Here is a 6,805-nt window from a genome sequence, read left to right as displayed (position 1 = left end):
GCGCTGCTATTCTATGTCATGTTTGTGACGACTTTGTGACACCATCTTGCTACACCAGCAGGGGTCACTCTGGGATGAGAGCAGTGGAGGCGCCATATTGCTACACCCTCAACACCTAGTGATAGCGAAACGGGAAGCTCGCAAACTGCGCATGCGCGTGAGGTATACAGTCGCGTGGAGGCACACCGTTTTGCTACACCCGCCCAGAGTTGTAAAACTTATAATTATTTGAGAAAACGTGTTTTTTTGTGATATATTTAGTCTGAAATGGACTAAAGGAACAGTTATTCAATATATAACTTACATTTGGTTTCCTGGAATATGTTAGCGTAGAATCACATCTGTATGGTGTAATGGAGGCATCAACAAATAGAATATTCAATACCTTCCAAACCTCAGCTTTCCTGACACACACTGATCAGCCATAACTTTATGTCCACTGACAGCTTAACCACTTCTGGACCGGAAGATTTTACCCCCTTAATGACCAGGCCCTATTTGCAATTCGGCACTGCTTTACTTTAATGGACAATTGCACGGTCATGCGACGCTGTACCTAAATAAAATCAACGTCCTTTTTTCCCCACAAATAGAGCTTTCTTTTGGTGGTATTTGATCACCTCTGCGATTTTTATTTTTTTGCGCTATAAAAAAAAAAAAAGAGCGACAATTTTGAAAAAAAAAAAAAAAAACAATATTTTTCACATCCTGCTATGTGACATTCCCAAAAAAAGAAAATTTAAAAATTAAAATTTTTTAACATTTTAGGCCAATTTGTTTTCTGCTACATATTTTTGGTAAAAGAAATCGCAATAAGTGTATTTTGATTGGTTTGAGCAAAAGTTATTGCGTTTACTAACTATGGGAAAGATTTATGTCATTTTTATTGTTTTTTTTTTTAATAGTAATGGCGGCGATCTGCGATTTTTTTGCGGGACTGCGACATTGCGGCGGACAGATAGGACCCCTGACTTGACATTTTTGGGGGGGCCAGTGACATTACTACAGTAATCAATGCTATATATATGCACTGTTAGGGCTCTTTCACACGGGCGGTCCGATCAGATTCGCCTGTCAGTTTTTTAGGCGGATCTGATCGGATGCCCCATTCAGCCCTATGGAGCAGCGGATGTCAGCGGACACCCGCTGCCATCTGCATCCGATCCTGTCCGTGAAACCTGGACGGATGGAAATCCTATTTTCCATCCGTCCTGGGGATGGGATCGGATGAGAGCGGACAGGCGGTCCGCTCTCATCCGATTCCCCATAGAGAGCAGCGGGGGCTGAGACACCTCCCTCTCCGCACTGCAAGCGGAGACGGAGCTGTCATCCGCCGGCTCAGCGGGGATCGCGGATCGATCCTCGCTGAGCAGCACGGATCCGCCTACGGAGGTGGACCGTGTGAAAGAGCCCTAACTGTAATAATGACACTGGCAGGGAAGAGGTTAATACTGTTGGTGATCAAGGGGTTAAATGTAAGCCTAGGGAGTGATTCTAACTGGGGGGGGGGGGGGCTTTTGAAATGATCATAGAGACATGTGATCCTATATAGAAGGATTATATGAGCTCTGTGATCATTGCAGGGAGGACGGATGGCTGTGTTTACATCAGCCGTCCGTCCTTTTCTCTCAGCGGGGAGAGAACAAGAGTGTCAGGCAGCAATCAGAGCCGCTCAGCCGCCTGACACACGCGCCAGCTTCACTGCTGACGATCGGGGGGGGGGGGGGGGGGCGCACCGGCGGCGGCGCACGCTCGCCCCCTAGCTCCTCCCAGGCAGATGATGTTTATTAAAGTGATTCTGCCTGTAGGTGCCACTCTGCCAACGTTAATATACAGTAAGCTGTCGGCAAGTGGTTAAGAGAATAACATGAATTATCTAGTCCTAATGACACCTGAAAGTCAGTGAGATATAATGGACATTAAGTAAACATGTTGTCCCTGAAGTTGATGCTAAAATCAGGAAAAAATGGACATCGCAGTTTGTTGTGTATGGGGCTGCGTAGCCGCAGAGGGGTCAGGGTGTCCATGCTGACCCGTGTCCACAGCCAAAAGCATCTACAATGGGTACGTGAGCATCAGAACTGGACCACTGAGCCATGGAAGAAGGTGGCCTGGTCTGATGAATTACATGTTCTGTCACATCATGTGGATGGCTGGGTGTGTGTCGGTGACCCGGGGAAGAGATGACAGCAGGATGCAGTATGGGCAGAAGACAAGCCGGCGGAGGCAGTGCGATGCTTTGGGTAATGTTCTGCTGGGAAACCTTGGCTCCTGACATTCATATGGATGTTACTGGACCACCTACCTAAACATTGTTGCTGACCAAGTACACCCCTTCATTGAAATAATATTTCTTGATGGCAGTAAACTTTTTCAGCAGGATAATGAACCCTGCTACACTGCAAAAATGGTCCAATAATGCTTTGAGAAACACAACATTGAGTTTCAGGTGTTGATTTGGCTTCCAAATTCTCCAGCTCTCATGCCCCGTACACACGTGCAGATTGTCGGCCGAATCCGATCGGCCGATTGTAGGCTTGTTAGTATGATGCTTCCGACAGCCGACAGCGCACTTTCGGCCAAACAGAATCTGTTGTGCAAGCATTAAAATTTTTGTATGCCGATACCAGAACGGCCGATTGTTCGCCAGTCAGTACAGATTTCGGCCGACAGACAGCAGATTTGCAAGACTGGGCATGCTCAGAAAAGAAAAAAGACAAGGAAAGTTAAACAACACATGACATCACTTCTGCAGTCGGCTGTTGTTGGCCGACAATATTCGTGTGCAGTCTTTTGCAGTTTTCAACAGACACGACAGCCCTGGACAAAAGACGGCCGATCGTTCGGCCGACAATCTGCATGTGTGTACGAGGCATCAGTCCAATTGCGGTGTGAGCTGCCATTGCTAGCCTTTCCTTTTGAAAATGCTGCTTGCTTGGCTGTCATTCTGATCCAATGGCTTTAGAACTTTACTGATCACTAACCCACCAGGCTTTGACTTTAGTTGTGACATGCTTATTCCACATCAGTGGCTCAGAAAGTATTGTTATCAGAGACAGACAGGCAGTTGGTATTTTCAGAAGGAATCCTGCAATGGCATGCCCCCCTCTCAGTACATGAGACCTAAGTATAGGGATTTGTTGGTGGTGCCCCCCGTGCAGCAGATCATGGAGAGGACACACCATGTTCAGTGTATGTGTGGACTCCATTTATACATTAATTTATTAGGCATAAACTGAACAATTAAGCAGACGGAATGCAATGAGGATGATGGATATTTTTATTACAAATGCTCATGCTGCACCATAGTTTCTCACAAAGGTAATGCTTTTCATTCTGTATGATAAAATATTTAATAATATTTTTGCCTTTTCTTCTTTCTGCACTCCAAACAAGGCTTACATCTCAGCACAGTACACAGGATTCTGTATTAAAAAGTAATAAAAAATAACTTCAACTTCTACTGAGTTGTTCAATAGTGCAGCCCTCAGTGGGTAGAGATATCGCTACCTTCTGATGTGAATGAGCCCTACAAGTACTGGAGGAAACAGTAGCTGATCGAATGCCTGCTGTCACTCGCTATCCTGCGCTATGAATGCTAGAACCTGATTGGCTGCCATAAACATCAGCTTTCTTGCATACCAGATGTTATTGAAGCCAAATTCCGGGTATGGATATTTCTTCTTCTTTATGTTAGCATGTAAGAATGTATGTGCCATATGTATGGGATTCCCTTGATATCACTGTGCTTTGCACCACTTGTCCAGTGATCTCCACTAGCTTTTAGGTTCCATGGTGAGCAGCTGCTATGCTGCTTACTGAACATAATGTCGTGTGTGGGGGTAGAGTAAGAATCAATTCTTACCCTCAGGAGGTGCCATCCCTCAAAGAACCAATATAAAGATACATAATTGTTTGGGACTTTATATGTACCTTCAGGGGTGTAATAAACACTGGCCACCTGTTTTAAAAACAATTTTGCATGTCTTTATTCAAAGTGTTACACAATATCTTAAAAGAGGTTTGTTTTAAAAACAAAATGTCACACTGGTTGTCCAGGATAATATTGTCCGGGTCTTCTGATTCGATTTCTTGTAGCCAACGTGTTTCGCGGGCTGACCTGCTTCCTCAGGGTCTCAGATCTTGTTAAATACTGTAATAAGGTACAAAGAAAAATCATAAATGAAGCAATCATTGGACAGCAAATCACGTTTGTTATGTCCAGTCTCCAAAACACTTTAAATCGAACACACAATAATTAAAGTTAAATATATTGTATAATTAATGAATTATACCTGACCCTCACCCCTTCTTGTGAACTTTACAAACAATATCTTGAAAAATTCTATTAGTTGCGAAAGTGTTTTTGAGACTGGAAATAACGTACAAGATTTACTGTCAAATATTGATTGCTTCATTTATGATTTTTTTTTGTACATTATTACAGTCCCTAACAAGACCTGAGGCCCTGATGAAGCAGGTCAGCCTGCGAAACGCGTTAGTTACAAAAAATCGGATTACAAGACCAGGACAATATTATCCTGGACAACCAGTGTGGCATTTTATCTTAAAAGAGGTTTGTTTTAAAAACATTGTGTAATACTTTAACTAAAGACATGAAAAATTGTTTATAAAATAAGTGGTCAGTGTTTATTTACACCCCTGGAGGTACATGTATCTTTATATTTGTACTTACTGAACATAGAGGGTCACTTACTCAGCACGGGCACCATCCAGAGAACATTTTGCATTACCTCAATTAATTTTACGTTTTATCTGGTTGGACCAGGTGGAGATTGTGATGTCACCACGCGCCTCTCCACCTCCTCCAGTCACCGAACATTTGCATTTGCCTACTACAGTGATTTCCAGCTTTTATGGGGATCCCAGAGGTATGGCGCATACATACCGTGTTTCCCTGAAAATAAGACCGGGTCTTATATTAATTTTGGCTACAAAAAACACATTAGGGCTTATTTATCAGAAGGTGTCTTAATTATTTACGGTATGTACATAATACTGTATGTAATAACAGTATGTAAAAAAGTTCCTGTGTCCCCTGTCTTCTCTCCCCTCTCCCCCTCCCTCTCTGCCAGCTCAGGAGTCAGCATTATAAAAGTCCTGTAATCTCAAACATAAACCCTAGGTAAAGTCCTTGTAAAATCATGTAATTTGCTCTGTGGAAAGATTATATAATGTCCAGTGTGTGTCTTTGTGCATCATTATTTTGGAAAATATCTTATTTACAGTGACGCTGGGCGCTCACGTGACTCGCCGGAGTCTTCTTCCCTGCTCCGAGTATTGCAGAGGGAGGGGCCGAGATCCCCGCTGATGTTAGCCCCGCTCTGAGCACTGCAGAGGGAGGGGCCACTGACGTCAGCGGGAGGACAGGAGCAGAGCTCTGGCGGGTCATGTGAGCGCCCAGTGGCGCTGTAAAAAAGGTATTTTCCAGAATAATGTTACATAAAGACACACACTAGACATTATATAATCATTTTACAGCGCAGATTACATGATTCAACTAGGGCTTCTTTTCGGGGTAGGGCTTATATTGCAGCCTTCCTAGAAAATCACGTTAGGTCTTATTTTCGGGGTAGGTCTTATTTCTGGGGGAAACCGGTACTTACATTGCTTCAAGCTGGACCAATGTAATGATGCAAAAACATGCATACCTGAAATTCAGCTTTAATAACTCGGGGGCTAATGTAGTAAAGCAAGATTAAAATAAAATAGGTAGAGGTTTTGTTTATACCAACCAGCTTATTATTTTGTGCCCTGCTCAGATCTCTTGATGGTTAATTTCCCATTTACCCTGTAATGTGCTGAAAACGCATGTGTCTAACTTCTCTATAATAAGAATTGTGTCTGTTTGTTTCTGCATTTTAGTGCGTAGGGTGGCCCATAGGGGTTTAGTGGTGGTACATGCATTTTGAAGCATAGACAACAGGTATTACCACGTCTCCGTCATTTTCTGTTAAACCTTATCCACTCCAAATGCAAATATGTGCGTCAACACACAATGAAATGCATGTCAATGCAGTAAGCAAACACATGCAATACAAAAAACTCACCAAATGGATCCAAAATAAAGAGCCTAATTCAGACCAGAAACTGCATTTTTCATGCAATTCCACGTGTGCATTAACATGCATTTACAGTGCATTTTTTAGGGGTGCTGACGTTGCTGGTTTCATCTTTTTACAACACTAGAACTGGTCGTGTGATTACAGCACTTTATATTAAATCTGAATTGAGATTTAGCAATAAGATTCCATGCGCCTGGCATGTCTTTGCCCATTCTTGGTAAAGTGACATGTTCCATTGACAGGACCCCAACACCACTGAGAAGTTATTTTCCCAGTGCTGCCCTACCGCCCCACTATTGCTTGGTAATACCTATACTTCTGGGCATGGGGGAACACGTAACCTTCTCCTCTTACTACCCGGATGCAGAACTTGGCTTGAAGATGCCAATTGCCAGACCCCAACAGTATCACATGAGGGAGGAGAGAAGGTCATTACTCTGTGTAAGCTCTGACTCAGACCAACAAAGAACATACACAGTGATTAGATTCAGGGCCCCAATGAAGACCTAGGGGGTCCATATAAGTAAAGTATCCATAAATGGGTGGCCTTTCAATAAAACGTAATATTTTGTTTTGAATGGACAAAGCAACAGGTTCTCTTTAAGGGCCATATCAGACTGTTTTGACATCAACTCTACGGGTGCATCTCATAAAATTAGAATATTATCAAAAAGTTATTTTATTTCAGTAATTCAATTCAAAAAGTGAAACTCGTATTT

Source organism: Pelophylax lessonae (genome assembly GCF_965119305.1).
Source record: "Pelophylax lessonae genome assembly, chromosome: 6".
Classification (NCBI taxonomy): domain Eukaryota; kingdom Metazoa; phylum Chordata; class Amphibia; order Anura; family Ranidae; genus Pelophylax; species Pelophylax lessonae.
This window is presented reverse-complemented; position numbering follows the sequence as displayed.